This window comes from Hemitrygon akajei, chromosome 16 (genome assembly GCF_048418815.1).
Source record: "Hemitrygon akajei chromosome 16, sHemAka1.3, whole genome shotgun sequence".
Taxonomy (NCBI): Eukaryota; Metazoa; Chordata; class Chondrichthyes; order Myliobatiformes; family Dasyatidae; genus Hemitrygon; species Hemitrygon akajei.
Genome location: NC_133139.1, coordinates 47,989,469 through 48,008,235, shown reverse-complemented (window position 1 = coordinate 48,008,235; position 18,767 = coordinate 47,989,469). Strand labels below are relative to the sequence as shown.

Genomic DNA, 18,767 nt, shown 5'->3' with positions numbered 1-18,767 from the left:
CATGCCTGTTTATCATTATACCACCAGGAAGGAACCTCACCATCTGGGACATGCTTCTCATTATACCACCGGGAAGGACACTCACCATCTGGGACATGGCTGCTTCTCATTATACCACCAGGAAGGAACCTCACTACCTGGGACATGCTTCTCATTATACCACCAGGATTGACCCTCACCATCTGGGACATGCTTCTCATTGTACCACTGGGAAGGACCCTCACCATCTGGGACATGCTTCTCATTATACCACCGGGTAGGACCCTCACCATCTTGGGACATGCCTGTTTCTCATTATACCACCAGAAAGGAACCTCACCATCTGGGACATGATTCTCAATATACCACCAGGATTGACCCTCACCATCGGGGACATGTCTGTTTCTCATTATACCACCGGGAAGGACCCTCACCATCTGGGACATGTCTGTTTCTCATTATACCACTGGGAAGAATCCTCACCATCTGGGACATGCCTGTTTCTCATTATACCACAGGGAAGGATCCTCACCATCTTGGACATGCCTGTTTCTCATTGTACCACTGGGAAGAACCTTCACCATCTAGGACATGCTTCTCATTATACCATCAGGAAGGACCCTCACCATCTGGGACATGCCTGTTTCTCATTATACCACCAGGAAGGATCCTCACCATCTGGGACATGCCTGTTTCTCATTATACCACCAGAAAGGACCCTCACCATCTGGGACTTGTCTGTTTCTCATTATACCACTGGGAAGAATCCTCACCATCTGGGACATGCCTGTTTCTCATTATACCACAGGGAAGGATCCTCACCATCTTGGACATGCCTGTTTCTCATTGTACCACTGGGAAGTACCTTCACCATCTAGGACATGCTTCTCATTATACCATCAGGAAGGACCCTCACCATCTGGGACATGCCTGTTTCTCATTATACCACCAGGAAGGATCCTCACCATCTGGGACATGCCTGTTTCTCATTATACCACCGGGAAGGATCCTCACCATCTGGGACATGCTTCTCATTATACCACCGGGAAAGAACCTCACCATCTGGGACATGCTTCTCATTATACCACCAGGAAGGAACCTCACCATCTGGGACATGCTTCTCATTATACCATCGGGAAGGAACCTCACCATCTGGGATATGCTTCTCATTATACCACGAGGAAGGAACCTCACCATCTGGGACATGCTTCTCATTATACCACCGGGAAGGACCCTCACCATCTTGGGACATGCCTGTTTCTCATTATACCACCAGGAAGGAACCTCACCATCTGGGACATGCCTGTTTCTCATTATACCACCAAGAAGGAACCTCACCATCTGGGACATGCATGATTCTCATTATACCACTAGGAAGGAACCTAACCATCTGGGACATGCTCCTCATTATACCACCAGGAAGGAACCTCACCATCTGGGACATGCATGTTTCTCATTATACCACTAGGAAGGAACCTCACCATCTGGGACATGCTCCTCATTATACCACCAGGAAGGAACCTCACCATCTGGGACATGCTTGCTTCTCATTTTACCACCATGAAGGATCCTCACCATCTGGGACATGCCTGTTTCTCATTGTACCACTGGGAAGGACCTTCACCATCTAGGACATGCTTCTCATTATACCATCAGGAAGGACCCTCACCATCTGGGACATGCCTGTTTCTCATTATACCAACAGGCAGGACCCTCACCATCTGGGACATGCCTGTTTCTCATTATACCACCAGGAAGGAACCTCACTACCTGGGACATGCTTCTCATTATACCACCAGGATTGACCCTCACCATCTGGGACATGCCTGCTTCGCATTTTACCACCAGGAAGGATCCTCACCATCTGAGACATGCCTGTTTCTCATTATACCACCGGGAAGGATCATCACCATCTGGGACATGCTTCTCATTATACCACTGGGAAGGACCCTCACCATCTGGGACATGCCTGTTTCCCATTATACCACCAGGAAGGACCCTCACCATCTGGGACATGCTTCTCATTGTACCACTGGGATGGACCTTCACCATCTAGGACATGCTTCTCATTATACCATAAGGAAGGACCCTCACCATCTGGGACATGCTTCTCATTATACCACCGGTTAGGACCCTCACCATCTTGGGACATGCCTGTTTCTCATTATACCACCAGGAAGGAACCTCACCATCTGGGACATGCTTCTCATTATACCACCAGGAAGGGCCCTCACCATCTGGGACATGCCTGTTTCTCATTATATCACCAAGAAGGAAACTCACCATCTGGGACATGCCTGTTTCTCATTATACCACCAGGAAGGACCCTCACTATCTGGGACATGCCTGTTTCTCATTATACCACCGGGAAGGATCCTCACCATCTGGGACATGCTGCTCATTATACCACTGGGAAGGATCCTCACCATCTGGGACAAGCCTGTTTCTCATTATACCACCAGGAAGGATCCTCACCATCTGGGACATGCTGCTCATTATACCACTGGGAAGGATCCTCACCATCTGGGACAAGCCTGTTTCTCATTATACCACCAGGAAGGACCCACACCATCGGGGACATGCCTGCTTCTCATTTTACCACCAGGAAGGATCCTCACCATCTGGGACATGCTGCTCATTATACCACTGGGAAGGATCCTCACCATCTGGGACAAGCCTGTTTCTCATTATACCACCGGGAAGGACCCTCACCATCTGGGACATGCCTGTTTCTCATTATACCACCGGGAAGGACCCTCACCATCTGGGACATGCCTGTTTCTCATTATACCACTGGGAAGAATCCTCACCATCTGGGACATGCCTGTTTCCCATTATACCACCTTGAGGGACAATCACCATCTGGGACATGCTTCTCATTGTACCACTGGGAAGGACCTTCACCATCTAGGACATGCTTCTCATTATACCATCAGGAAGGACCCTCACCATCTGGGACATCCTTCTCATTATTCCACCGGGAAGGACCCTCACCATCTGGGACATGCCTGTTTCTCATTATACCACCAGGAAGGAACCTCACCATCTGGGACATGCTTCTCATTATACCACCAGAAAGGAACCTCACCATCTGGGACATGCTTCTCATTATACCACCAGGAAGGACCCTCACCATCTGGGACATGCTTCTCATTATACCACCGGGAAGGACCCTCACCATCTGGGACATGCCTGTTTCTCATTATACCACCAGGAAGGAACCTCACCATCTGGGACATGCTTCTCATTATACCACCAGGAAGGACCCTCACCATCTGGGACATGCTTCTCATTATACCACCAGGAAGGATCCTCACCATCTGGGACATGCCTGTTTCTCATTATACCACCGGGAAGGATCCTCACCATCTGGGACATGCTTCTCATTATACCACCGGGAAGGAACCTCACCATCTGGGACATGCTTCTCATTATACCACCGGGAAGGACCCTCACCATCTGGGACATGCCTGTTTCTCATTATACCACCAGGAAAGAACCTCACCATCTGGGACATGCCTGTTTCTCATTATACCACTGGGAAGGATCCTCACCATCTGGGACATGCTTCTCATTATACCACTGGGAAGGACCCTCACCACAGCATCTGGGACATGCCTGTTTCCCATTATACCACCAGGAAGGACCCTCACCATCTGGGACATGCTTCTCATTATACCACCAGGAAGGAACCTCACCATCTGGGACATGCATGTTTCGCATTGTACCACCGGGAAGGACCCTCACCACAGCATCTGGGACATGCCTGTTTCCCATTATACCACCAGGATTGACCCTCACCATCTGGGACATGCTTCTCATTATACCACCAGGAAGGATCCTCACCATCTGGGACATGCCTGTTTCTCATTGCACCACTGGGAAGGACCTTCACCATCTAGGACATGCTTCTCATTATACCATCAGGAAGGACCCTCACCATCTGGGACATGCTTCTCATTATAGCACCGGGAAGGACCCTCACCATCTTGGGACATGGCTGTTTCTCATTATACCACCAGGAAGGAACCTCACCATCTGGGACATGCTTCTCATTATACCACCAGGAAGGATCCTCACCATCTGGGACATGCTTGCTTCTCATTTTACCACCATGAAGGATCCTCACCATCTGGGACATGCCTGTTTCTCATTGTACCACTGGGAAGGACCTTCACCATCTAGGACATGCTTCTCATTATACCATCAGGAAGGACCCTCACCATCTGGGACATGCTTCTCATTATACCACCGGGAAGGACCCTCACCATCTTGGGACATGCCTGTTTCCCATTATACCACCGGGAAGGACCCTCACCATCTGGGACATGGCTTTTTCTCATTATACCACCAGGAAGGACCCTCACCATCTGGGACATGCCTGTTTCTCATTATACCACCGGGAAGGATCCTCACCATCTGGGACATGCTGCTCATTATACCACTGGGAAGGATCCTCACCATCTGGGACAAGCCTGTTTCTCATTATACCACCAGGAAGGATCCTCACCATCTGGGACATGCTGCTCATTATACCACTGGGAAGGATCCTCACCATCTGGGACAAGCCTGTTTCTCATTATACCACCAGGAAGGACCCACACCATCGGGGACATGCCTGCTTCTCATTTTACCACCAGGAAGGATCCTCACCATCTGGGACAAGCTTCTCATTATACCACCGGGAAGGACCCTCACCATCTGGGACATGCCTGTTTCTCATTATACCACCGGGAAGGACCCTCACAATCTGGGACATGCCTGTTTCTCATTATACCACTGGGAAGAATCCTCACCATCTGGGACATGCCTGTTTCCCATTATACCACCTTGAGGGACAATCACCATCTGGGACATGCTTCTCATTGTACCACTGGGAAGGACCTTCACCATCTAGGACATGCTTCTCATTATACCATCAGGAAGGACCCTCACCATCTGGGACATCCTTCTCATTATTCCACCGGGAAGGACCCTCACCATCTGGGACATGCCTGTTTCTCATTATACCACCAGGAAGGAACCTCACCATCTGGGACATGCTTCTCATTATACCACCAGGAAGGACCCTCACCATCTGGGACATGCTTCTCATTATACCACCGGGAAGGACCCTCACCATCTGGGACATGCCTGTTTCTCATTATACCACCGGGAAGGACCCTCACCATCTGGGACATGCCTGTTTCTCATTATACCACTGGGAAGAATCCTCACCATCTGGGACATGCCTGTTTCCCATTATACCACCTTGAGGGACAATCACCATCTGGGACATGCTTCTCATTGTACCACTGGGAAGGACCTTCACCATCTAGGACATGCTTCTCATTATACCATCAGGAAGGACCCTCACCATCTGGGACATCCTTCTCATTATTCCACCGGGAAGGACCCTCACCATCTGGGACATGCCTGTTTCTCATTATACCACCAGGAAGGAACCTCACCATCTGCGACATGCTTCTCATTATACCACCAGGAAGGAACCTCGCCATCTGGGACATGCTTCTCATTATACCACCAGGAAGGACCCTCACCATCTGGGACATGCTTCTCATTATACCACCGGGAAGGACCCTCACCATCTGGGACATGCCTGTTTCTCATTATACCACCAGGAAGGAACCTCACCATCTGGGACATGCTTCTCATTATACCACCAGGAAGGACCCTCACCATCTGGGACATGCTTCTCATTATACCACCAGGAAGGATCCTCACCATCTGGGACATGCCTGTTTCTCATTATACCACCGGGAAGGATCCTCACCATCTGGGACATGCTTCTCATTATACCACCGGGAAGGAACCTCACCATCTGGGACATGCTTCTCATTATACCACCAGGAAGGAAGCTCACCATCTGGGACATGCCTGTTTCTCATTATACCACCAGGAAGGAACCTCACCATCTGGGACATGCTTCTCATTATACCACCAGGAAGGACCCTTACCATCTGGGACATGCTTCTCATTATACCACCGGGAAGGACCCTCACCATCTGGGACATGCCTGTTTCTCATTATACCACCAGGAAAGAACCTCACCATCTGGGACATGCCTGTTTCTCATTATACCACTGGGAAGGATCCTCACCATCTGGGACATGCCTGTTTCTCATTATACCACTGGGAAGGATCCTCACCATCTGGGACATGCTTCTCATTATACCACTGGGAAGGACCCTCACCACAGCATCTGGGACATGCCTGTTTCTCATTATACCACCAGGAAGGAACCTCACCATCTGGGACATGCTTCTCATTATACCACCAGGAAGGACCCTCACCATCTGGGACATGCTTCTCATTATACCACCAGGAAGGATCCTCACCATCTGGGACATGCCTGTTTCTCATTATACCACCGGGAAGGATCCTCACCATCTGGGACATGCTTCTCATTATACCACCGGGAAGGAACCTCACCATCTGGGACATGCTTCTCATTATACCACCAGGAAGGAAGCTCACCATCTGGGACATGCCTGTTTCTCATTATACCACCAGGAAGGAACCTCACCATCTGGGACATGCTTCTCATTATACCACCAGGAAGGAACCTCACCATCTGGGACATGCATGTTTCGCATTGTACCACCGGGAAGGACCCTCACCACAGCATCTGGGACATGCCTGTTTCCCATTATACCACCAGGATTGACCCTCACCATCTGGGACATGCTTCTCATTATACCACCAGGAAGGATCCTCACCATCTGGGACATGCCTGTTTCTCATTGTACCACTGGGAAGGACCCTCACCATCTGGGACATGCCTGTTTCTCATTATACCACCAGGAAAGAACCTCACCATCTGGGACATGCCTGTTTCTCATTATACCACTGGGAAGGATCCTCACCATCTGGGACATGCCTGTTTCTCATTATACCACTGGGAAGGATCCTCACCATCTGGGACATCCTTCTCATTATTCCACCGGGAAGGACCCTCACCATCTGGGACATGCCTGTTTCTCATTATACCACCAGGAAGGAACCTCACCATCTGCGACATGCTTCTCATTATACCACCAGGAAGGAACCTCGCCATCTGGGACATGCTTCTCATTATACCACCAGGAAGGACCCTCACCATCTGGGACATGCTTCTCATTATACCACCGGGAAGGACCCTCACCATCTGGGACATGCCTGTTTCTCATTATACCATCAGGAAGGAACCTCACCATCTGGGACATGCTTCTCATTATACCACCAGGAAGGACCCTCACCATCTGGGACATGCTTCTCATTATACCACCAGGAAGGATCCTCACCATCTGGGACATGCCTGTTTCTCATTATACCACCGGGAAGGATCCTCACCATCTGGGACATGCTTCTCATTATACCACCGGGAAGGAACCTCACCATCTGGGACATGCTTCTCATTATACCACCAGGAAGGAAGCTCACCATCTGGGACATGCCTGTTTCTCATTATACCACCAGGAAGGAACCTCACCATCTGGGACATGCTTCTCATTATACCACCAGGAAGGACCCTTACCATCTGGGACATGCTTCTCATTATACCACCGGGAAGGACCCTCACCATCTGGGACATGCCTGTTTCTCATTATACCACCAGGAAAGAACCTCACCATCTGGGACATGCCTGTTTCTCATTATACCACTGGGAAGGATCCTCACCATCTGGGACATGCCTGTTTCTCATTATACCACTGGGAAGGATCCTCACCATCTGGGACATGCTTCTCATTATACCACTGGGAAGGACCCTCACCACAGCATCTGGGACATGCCTGTTTCTCATTATACCACCAGGAAGGAACCTCACCATCTGGGACATGCTTCTCATTATACCACCAGGAAGGACCCTCACCATCTGGGACATGCTTCTCATTATACCACCAGGAAGGATCCTCACCATCTGGGACATGCCTGTTTCTCATTATACCACCGGGAAGGATCCTCACCATCTGGGACATGCTTCTCATTATACCACCGGGAAGGAACCTCACCATCTGGGACATGCTTCTCATTATACCACCAGGAAGGAAGCTCACCATCTGGGACATGCCTGTTTCTCATTATACCACCAGGAAGGAACCTCACCATCTGGGACATGCTTCTCATTATACCACCAGGAAGGAACCTCACCATCTGGGACATGCATGTTTCGCATTGTACCACCGGGAAGGACCCTCACCACAGCATCTGGGACATGCCTGTTTCCCATTATACCACCAGGATTGACCCTCACCATCTGGGACATGCTTCTCATTATACCACCAGGAAGGATCCTCACCATCTGGGACATGCCTGTTTCTCATTGTACCACTGGGAAGGACCCTCACCATCTGGGACATGCCTGTTTCTCATTATACCACCAGGAAAGAACCTCACCATCTGGGACATGCCTGTTTCTCATTATACCACTGGGAAGGATCCTCACCATCTGGGACATGCCTGTTTCTCATTATACCACTGGGAAGGATCCTCACCATCTGGGACATGCTTCTCATTATACCACTGGGAAGGACCCTCACCACAGCATCTGGGACATGCCTGTTTCCCATTATACCACCAGGAAGAACCCTCACCATCTGGGACATGCTTCTCATTATACCACCAGGAAGGAACCTCACCATCTGGGACATGCATGTTTCGCATTGTACCACCGGGAAGGACCCTCACCACAGCATCTGGGACATGCCTGTTTCCCATTATACCACCAGGATTGACCCTCACCATCTGGGACATGCTTCTCATTATACCACCAGGAAGGATCCTCACCATCTGGGACATGCCTGTTTCTCATTGTACCACTGGGAAGGACCTTCACCATCTAGGACATGCTTCTCATTATACCACTGGGAAGGACCCTCACCATCTGGAACATGCTTCTCATTATACCACCGGGAAGGACCCTCACCATCTTGGGACATGGCTGTTTCTCATTATACCACCAGGAAGGAACCTCACCATCTGGGACATGCTTCTCATTATACCACCAGGAAGGATCCTCACCATCTGGGACATGCTTGCTTCTCATTTTACCACCATGAAGGATCCTCACCATCTGGGACATGCCTGTTTCTCATTGTACCACTGGGAAGGACCTTCACCATCTAGGACATGCTTCTCATTATACCATCAGGAGGGACCCTCACCATCTGGGACATGCTTCTCATTATACCACCGGGAAGGACCCTCACCATCTTGGGACATGCCTGTTTCCCATTATACCACCGGGAAGGACCCTCACCATCTGGGACATGGCTTTTTCTCATTATACCACCAGGAAGGACCCTCACCATCTGGGACATGCCTGTTTCTCATTATACCACTGGGAAGGATCCTCACCATCTGGGACATGCCTGTTTCTCATTATACCACCGGGAAGGATCCTCACCATCTGGGACATGCTTCTCATTATACCACCAGGAAGGACCCTCACCATCTGGGACATGCCTGTTTCTCATTATACCACCGGGAAGGATCCTCACCATCTGGGACATGCCTGTTTCTCATTATACCACCAGGAAGGACCCTCACCATCTGGGACACCTTGAAGTTATGAAATTTGCTGTTTGATTGCAGGGTCTTTCTGCTGACCCTGACCCCAGTGGCCGTTGTTCCATTCGTCCAGCTTTTATGTGAGAACAATCCCTTGGTGTAAGCTATAAATGAGCATACGAATGGAATTAGCTGATCCGTAGCCTAACTGCTTGTGGTTGCTGCTTGGAAACTACACCGAGTCCCTGCTTAAAATTCCTCCCTGCACCACGGTTGGGAAGATCTGAGGCTGCAGGATGTTGGAGACTGAGATTAAGAGGAGCCACCTCTCTACCAGTGGCCTCCTGGAGTACCACAAAAGCCACAGACATTCACTCAGTACATACTATCATTAAGCAGGAGAAGCCCAGGCTGGATCTCAGCTCTGGTTTCCGACTATGATCTATTGTTACGCGTACATTGTCTAACCTGTGCAGACTTGGTGATTGTAATAGAAACCTCCCCTCCAGCAGGACAAACTGGCAGAACTGAGCAGTGAGGTTGACTGGCATTCTTTTGATAGGGAATATGAGACAGAGACATACAGCACTCCAACAGGCTCTTCAGCCCATCTAGTCTGTGCCAAACTCTTACTTTGCCTAGCCCTGCATTGTCTGCATTTCATAACGTCAGGATACCCAAAGCAATTTCCACCAATTAAGCATTTTCTGAAATAATTGTTGCATTACAGAAAATGTATCCAGCAACTTGCTTACAGCAAACTCACATGGAAGAATTGTGATTTTGGCAGCATAAAAATCTATTTTGGCGAGCTGGCATATGGGAGAAATATTGATCAGGGTCTCATCTTCCAGATTTGCCATAGGCTCACTTCCCCTCACCTCAGAGGTGGACTGTTTAGTGTCTCATCTGCAGCAGGGTCTGACCAAAAGTACAGCACTGACTCGATACCACACCAGGACACCAGCTTGGATTTTATAATCAAGATTCCTGCATCTAAGGAAGAGGCAGAGGTTCACGTTTACCTTCTCCAACCTTGTCTATTATACCCGGAGCTCTCAATGTGGCGATTTCTATATTGGTCAGACCAAGTGCAGACTAGGCAATGCACTTGCCATGGCCGTCTAGATCTCCTGCTTGCCAACCATTTTAATTCTCCTCCCCACTTCCTCACCTTGGACTCTACTGCCAGGGTAAGGCTAAATGCAAACCAGAAGAACAGGACCTCATATTCTGCCTGGCCAATCTACAACTTAATGGCATAAAATGCAGACTCCTCCAATTTCAGGTAAACTGCTCCGTCTCTGTCCTTTTCCTCTCTTCTCCTGGTTTACACAATTGCCCCTAGATCCAGCCATGTACCCATAACCCCATATCACTTGTTTCTTTTCCTCCTCCACCCACCATCTCTACCCATCACAAAAACACTTTTCCTACTGTTCTCATCTGCCCTCCCAGCCACTTCTACTTATCACTTCCCAGCCTTTGTTTGCTATCCGCTCTCCTCCATTAATCATCCCTCCTCACCTGGATCACCCATCACCTGCCAGCTCTTGCTCCACATGAATTTCCTTTTTATACTAGCTGTCTCATCTCTTCCAATCCAGATGAATAGTCCTGATGTGAAATGACAACTATCCATTTCCCTCCATCATTGCTACCTGACCCATTGAGTTCTCCAGGAGTTTATTTTTGCAGAATGATGGTTCACCCTGCAGGCATCTCTTGAGTCAATTCTCCTTCCTTCCATTCAGCAAGTGGCTGAGATCTTGAACCAGTTTGTGAGCAGAGTGAATTCCTCTCCACCCTCTCTCAGCCCTAATCTCTTCACACAGTCCCACATCACACCAGCACAGGTCCATAAAATATTGTTTTGCCAGTGTAGTGATAGCTCTGCACACTGGACCTATGCCTGAGAGATCAAAACTGCCACATCTCATTCCGTATGGCAGAGAACACAAATATATCAATTGTCTTGTTTAGCTTTGACTCAGAGTTTCAGGAACAAGAACCTGATCCTTGCTGCTTCACCCCCATTTGGGGCTTTAACTTGTAACAGACTGTAGAGAAAATGTATCAAAAAGTTTGCCTGAAGATGAAGCAGTTAATAGAGAATCTTCACTGAATCACAGGCGCTACACCCAGACTTTCTCAACCTTGAAATAGTGCAAGCTTGGACTATATAAAAAAGGGGTGCTGTTCCAGAATCTTCATGCAAGGGAGAAGGGAGGAAGAAAATCTAAACTCCTGCAGCTCTGTTTACATCCTTGGGACACAAAAACTGCATTGCAGTGGGGTAGCTTTGCAAAACAGTGTCAGAACAATTGTTATCAAATTGTGTACAAAGTTCCACAGACAGCAAAGACACAATGATCAAAGAATGTCAGTCCTAAAGCTGGGCAAGATTTAAATAGTTCCCAGAATACCTGTCAGGACTCTTCTGCAAATAGCATCATGTGATTAAGACCTGAGCCCTGGTGCAGGGCTTCGACCTGAAACATCGATGATGCCTTTCCCGCCCACAGATGGTGCTCGACCAGCTGAGCTCTTCCCGCAGATTGTTTGTTGCTCCAGATTCCAGAACAGCCAATCTCATGTCTCCTTCAAATCACTAGTGTTTTTTTGAGGGACCAAATAGGACCTTATCAAACATTTTATCCAAAAGGCTCACCACTTTGAGTGTAAAATATCTGCTGAGGTCTCCAAAACAGAGGTTGAATGCACAGTGAAGTGACCCATCAGGAGATTAATCCATAATCAGTAAGATCATGGTACACTCATAAGAAATAAGAACTAGGAGCAAGAGTAGGTCGTCTGACCCAACAAGCCTGCTCCACCATTCAGTAAGAGGTTGGCTGTTCTGGCCATGGATTCATAACCCTTAATTATCCTGTTATGCAAAAATTTATCTAACCGTATCTTAAATATATTTAATGAGAGGGGAAAACTGCTTGCCTGGGCAGAGAATTCCACAAATTAACAACCCTCCGGGAAAAGCAGTTTCTCCTCATCTCCGTCTTACACCTATTCCCCTGAGTTCTTGAGTCTATGTCCTCTAGTTCAAGTATGTCCTACCAATGGACACAACTTTTCTGCTTTTGTTTTATCCATCGTCTTCATAATTTTATCTGTTTCTATAAGATCTCCTCCTCATTCTACTGAATTTCAGTGAGTGTCGCCCCAGGCAATTCAATCTTATAGGCTAACCCTTTCTTTCCCAGACTCAGCCTACTAAATTTCCTCTACACTGCCTCCAAAACGAGTATATCTTTCCTTAAGTAAGGAGACCAGAACTACACACAGTGCTCAAGTACTCCACTTACCACCTGTAACTTAACATAAAGACTGACCAAGCCACATACAACCAGCAATCCAAGCAATGTACATCACACAGTGCTTCAAGTTCTCAAAAAATGATGATGTGTGTCATGGTTCTGATACCTGTGAAATGTAGCACAAAAACAAAATCATTTCTAAGTCATAGCTAAGGATTAAAATGTAAGATTTAGAATTCCCTGACACATTTCCCATCCCTTGGACGTCTCAAGATGTTTTACAGTGATGAAGCAATCCTCCTCCAGAGGGTTCACAGACCCTCCATTATGTGCACAGACACAGTGCATGTCAGGTAACTTTATCCACCCAGCCTACATGCCTGGTTGAAACTTGTATATACAGTATATTGGTTGGTCTGTTTAATAGCAAACTCATCGTTGTACTGGAGTGTTTTAGGAATGAGTCTCACTCAGGGAGCTGAGAAGACTAGGATGCCAACGTTGCAATCAGGGAAACAGCAAATTGCAATCAGGTGACAACCAAACCAAATGATATTCTATTATGTCAACAGGAGTGAACAACAGGGAAATTTTCATCATAACACCACATTCATGAAAAGAGGGGGAACATAATTTTCTCTTTGTAAAAGTGGCACCACTGACAAAGCGGCACTTCCCCAGCACGGCAGTGGAGTGCCAGCCTTGACTCAGATTGTTTCCTGGGGTGGGACCCGATCCTCAAGTGGAGTTCAGTAATGGCCCATGGACTGATCCAGTGGATGGGAAAGGAGCCAGGAGACCACATAAAGGGGCAAAATCGAGGGTATCCTGTACAACATACAAAAACCATGACAAGAAAGAAAGCTTACAACCAGTCACAGTCATGGTGCTGTCAAACCAGCAGACTCCAGCACAGACTACATCCACATGCACACATGGACCTACGTTTCAGTGGCTAAAAGTGAAGACAACAGCACATTCCTACCTAGAACAGTGGATCAGTTTTCATGGATTGACTCCATGTAGACAGTGTCAATCATGAAAGAGAATTTACATTTTTCAACTTGCATTAAGAACCTACAGTTGACTTTCAAATACTTCCTCAAACCATCTGACCGCTCCCATTTGTTTATGTGATGGGCTGGTCATCGGCGCCAGGGTAAGAAGGGCTCGGCAGCTGTCCCGCAGAAATATGACCAAACACAAAAAGTGACTGCTGTTCCGTCAAAGAAAGGAAAGGTTCTGCAGATGCAGCAATTAAGGTACAATCCGGACGAATACGAGTCCTGAAGAACAGCCTCGGCCCGAAACGTCGACTGTTCATTCATATTCATAGATGCTGCCTGACCTGCTGAGTTCCTCCCGCATTTTGCGTGTGTTGCTCTGCAATTTCTATTATTGTTGCTTCAATGTAGGTGCACTTTATAGAAGTCAAAAGTTGAGACATCTCTTGGCTGGTAACCGAATATGTCACATTTTACAAACAGTAAGAGAAAAAAGTACGAAACGCAAAATAAAAAAAAACACGCTGATTTAGCAACTCTCTCACACACACATTCCTTGTCACTGCTGCGTAACTGAAGGAGGTGGCTCCGAAATGCAAGCTTTTCTTTTCTTTTCTCGGCATCAGAGGTATGGGGTGGGGGCAATGATTGTCGGTATCCCGGGGATGCCTGGTCCTGTGACCTCAATCCCCAGGGCAATTAACACACAGGGGAAAGGCACAATGCTCCCCAGAATTATATTTTAAATACCTATCTAATCAAGTTGGACAGCACATGACATGAATGGGGAACAGCAGCAGATAGACCTCGTTAGGATGCATGCAAGCGAACAATCTTGGTGCTTAAACTCCTCGCCGTTTTATCTTCGGCAGCCTCTCACTTCTGTGTTGGGTTAATTTTCTGTTAACAAAGAATCGAGGAGCCTTCCCTTTAGATCACAGCGGCGTCCATACAATGAAACTTCCATCAGCCTCCTGTCACTCTGCAGCCCTGCAGTACGAACGGGCAAGACCGAAGATTCCGTTTTAAGGAGCCGCTTACCTTTTGTTGGACGAGAAGGTGTGCAGAGATTGGAAAGGTTGTTTCTTCGCTGCAGTGTGTCTACTGCCCTCTGCTCTGCAGACAGATGTTGGGAGGAAAATCCAGCAGGAAAAAAGGGGGTGTGCTCAGCCCTGTGCCTGGCCGGAAACTGAGGCGGAGCTGCTGCGGGAAAACCAAGGATCTCCAAACCAGCTCGCCACACCTGGGATCGGGGGAAGCTGCGGTCGCCTCCTCGCCACTTAACACTAATGTCCCTTGCTCGGCGTGCACACAAAACTGGCGGGTGTTCGCTGCCCGGTGGCCTCGTTACCATGGAGAGATCTCCGGGCTGGGGAGAACAAAGAGGAGACTGCGGCTTCCATCACACCCAACAGGAGGTGATGGGGGAGACTGGAGGATCCGAGCGGACTGTCAACACGTGGGAGCCCCCTGCCAGCCCCGGCAACAGACCGCAGTCTCCGTGCGTGTCCCACATCCCAGCGCCGAGCGCCCGGTCACCTCGACCAACACCAGCCCTCTCTGGCAGCCTCGGCACCTCGTGGCTCACTCCATACCAAACCGTGCAGCGATGAATGAGATCACTTTAACCATTTTCCTGCCGCGAGGCTTTGAGACTGTTCGTCCTCCTCTTAAAGTCTTTACATTAAATATACATACACTGTATATACATACATATGGTGACTGGTTTCTTTTAACTGTTGCTGCATGTGCTTTATATATTTTACATTTATTTCTATAGAATACATATCCATACATGTGTGGATGAATGCATTATCAATACGTACGAGAAAAACGCATTTGCTCCAGCATTTTGTGTGTATTACTTTGCTTTCCAGCTTCTGCAGATTTCCTTAGCACGAACGTAATTTCGGAATATCCTGAAGTATTTCGGCGATACTTCACTGATGTGTTGACATCGTTGTAATGTCGGAAATGTCATCCGTTCTGTGGACACACGCCAATTCACACATACACGGTCACACATTTACACTCACATGCACCGACACACTAACCTTCACACTCCCAGACCTGCGCACTCTTACACCTGCACACCATATATTAACAACTACATTTACTCGTCCATATTCAACAAGAAAAGAAGCATTCTCTGAAATCCACTCCTACAATGGATAAAATCTGTCTGCTTCAGCCAAACACTACTTTGCTGAGGTGAATTTATATTTAATTTTCCGGATAGGCTGATTAATATAGAAACCTCAGTGTGAGATCTCTCCTGAATCAGTGCAATAAATAGCAGAATCGATAGAAATCGATAGATGACTGGGGCTCGCATTCCCAGATGTCACAATGGAATTATTGCAGAATTAACTCGTCTTCACTTGACTGATTTAATACCTGTTCTCTTAGCCGTTTCTTTCAATTAGCTTTATCTGGCTGCTTTGATTTGTGTGACATCAGCTGGGTGAAGCCACACAGGTGTATCGTGCTCTCTGTACCTGACGAGTTCGGCAGCTTGAAGTTAAGGTACTGGGAGATGCAGCAGTAGGGGAGTTCAGCGGGGTGGGGCATGCGGTTGCACTTGATTAACGCAAGACCACTGGTACCCGTGTTTCTGTGTGCAGTGTGCTGAATGTCATCGACTCGGAGCTGTGGCTGAGAATTCCCACCTCTCCACATATGTGAGGCTGGCCTTGAGAGAAGGGGACGATTCAGATGGATTGACCCTTCATCGAGTGCTATGGATTGTGTAGGCCTGGGAATAAAGTGTTTATAATCCCAGCTAGTACATTTAAAATGCTGCAGGCGTTTGCGCTATTTTGTTTCAATGAGCCCAGATGCTGTGGCTGGAACTCATGTATCAATTTACCAGCTCCGTCATTACCTTTAGCAGTATTAACCTATTCTATTACCTTTCTTTCTCCAGTGTCAATAAAATAATTTTACACCTGTTGGTATGCAACATAAGACATCCTCATTGTAATTAACTCCATCTACTGCGGTTCACATTTAAACTGTTCCGAGCGGAATCACAGAGAAAAAAAAACAGCCCATCATACCTGCTTTATTTGTGTGACTGAACCAATTGGTGTGAGTTAACCCCACAATCCTCCACATTTTCCCCTTCAGGTGTATATCCCACTGGGTTTCGGAGATCACCATTGAACCTGCTTCCAGCTTTCAGGCTGAGAACAAAGTTCATTATATGCAGCATGGTTGTGACTGATTTCTGCTTAAAATAGACAGTGTATTCTTAACTGATCCATCCAAGTTACTAGCTCAGTCATTTTTGAAGCCCCGTTTAACTAGATTAATTTGAATTATTGGATAATCCAATGTTACTTTAGAACAAGCCACAAAGTTATCAAGAATAAATCTATTGTATTCATGAAGCAAATAGTTTTAAATAAATTTGGGGCTGAACATTAACAAATTGTAGGCCAAGCACCAAAAGTGAACAATTAGAAATCAGTCACCATCCTCCCTGAGATGGGTCCAGCAGTGTTCATGTTACCCAGATCCATCCTATCACAGACACTCTTTCACTACAACTGAAAACTTCTTGCTTTCTCACATTTTGGGTCTGATGAAAGGTCATTGAAACATGATTGATCTGAAACATTAACTCTCTGTCTGTCACTACAGATGCTGCCTCACCTGCTGAGAGTTTCCAGTATTTCATGACTTTATTATGGAAAAGTAATATCTATTATTAATTATAGTAATTTGTATAAATCAATTAAATTCTGAAGAGGAAAGCAAATTAAGCAATATCTTATGAAAGCATTTAACCAATACCAATAAGCTACTGTACATCTGATGACTGTAGTCATTGTTTCTTTATGTGCACATTCCTTGGTGTGTAGAGCTCATTACTCCAGCCTAAGGAATGGGATTGATTTGGTTTATAGGATTTGCTGCTTAAACAAGATGAGTTTGGAGCACTCACACAAAATGCTGGAGGAAATCAGCAGGTGGGGGAACATCTATGGAGAAGAATAGAGTCAATGTTTTGGGTCAGGGCCCTTCATCAGGACTGGAAAGGAAGAAGCCAGAATAAGGTGGTGAGACGAAGAGAAGAAGTACAAGCCAGCGAGTGATAGGTGAAGCCAGGTGAAGGGGAAGGTATGTGGGTGAGGGAGGGGGATGAAGTGAGAAGCTGGGAGCTGATAGTTGGAAATGGTAAAGGGCTAATTTATAGGAGAGGAGAATGGGCCATCCAAGGAAGGGAAGGAAGAGGGGTACTAGAACGACGTGATGACAAGTGAGGAGTAGAGAAGGGGTAAGAGGAAACCAAGAAGGGGGACTTGAAAAAGAGGGAAGGAGGAAGGGAGAAATTACTGGAAGTTAGAGAAATCAATGTTCATACAGTCAGATTGGAGGCTAGCCAAATGGAATAAGAGGTGTTGATCCTCCAACCTGAGATTGGCCCCAGGACTGACTGAGAGGAAGGTCTGAGAGAGGCTGAGATGGACAGCAGAGCTCTAGAGGTAAGATCAGGTCAAACCTGCCCAATTATGGTACTGTTGATAGTACACTTGCCACAATATGGCAGCTTAGGTACAGCTTCACTACCTATGATCAAGGTATAATATACAGTGATTTGGAAAAACAGAAGAGTTCCATTTCAATAACACTTTCTTGTTCCTTGGGTCTAACTGTGCTCAGATGGACTGTATTATATTTTGCATTGCATCAGTGATTACTCTTCCAGAATATATAATTAGCTATAAAATATTTTGGGAATTATGATCTCTCTCCCGTTTTCTCCCTCTCCCTCTTTCCTCGCCCCCTCTCTTGGCTTTGTCCTAGATGGTGTTGAACCTATTGAGTGTTTTTAGGACATTCTGTTATCCATTCTAAAGAATTTCATCATGCTCCTGACTTGTAGATGGTGAGGTGTCAGGAAGGGAATCACTCACTTTAGGCCTCTGATTTGTCCTAGTAGCCACAGTGCCTATGGTACACAGCTGGTCCAGCTGAGGTTCTGATCAACAATGATCCCAGGATGCTGATGATA

At 47.2% G+C, this 18,767-nt stretch overlaps 1 protein-coding gene across 6 annotated transcripts in view; it reads right to left on the bottom strand.

Moving 5' to 3' along the window:
* The window catches only part of LOC140740028 (phospholipid phosphatase-related protein type 3-like), a 144,360-nt gene extending 128,582 nt beyond the window's left edge, over positions 1 to 15,778 (bottom strand). For 2 of the 6 annotated variants that reach the window (XM_073068828.1, XM_073068834.1), the window contains exon 1: positions 14,789 to 15,536. The gene's annotated coding sequence lies outside the window, so the exon portion shown is untranslated. Of the gene's footprint in view, positions 1 to 12,791; positions 12,813 to 13,728; positions 15,539 to 15,573 lie in introns of those variants that run through there. The other 4 variants (XM_073068830.1, XM_073068835.1, XM_073068829.1 and 1 more) reach the window with 4 other exon arrangements.
* Positions 15,779 to 18,767: the final 2,989 nt, after the last annotated feature.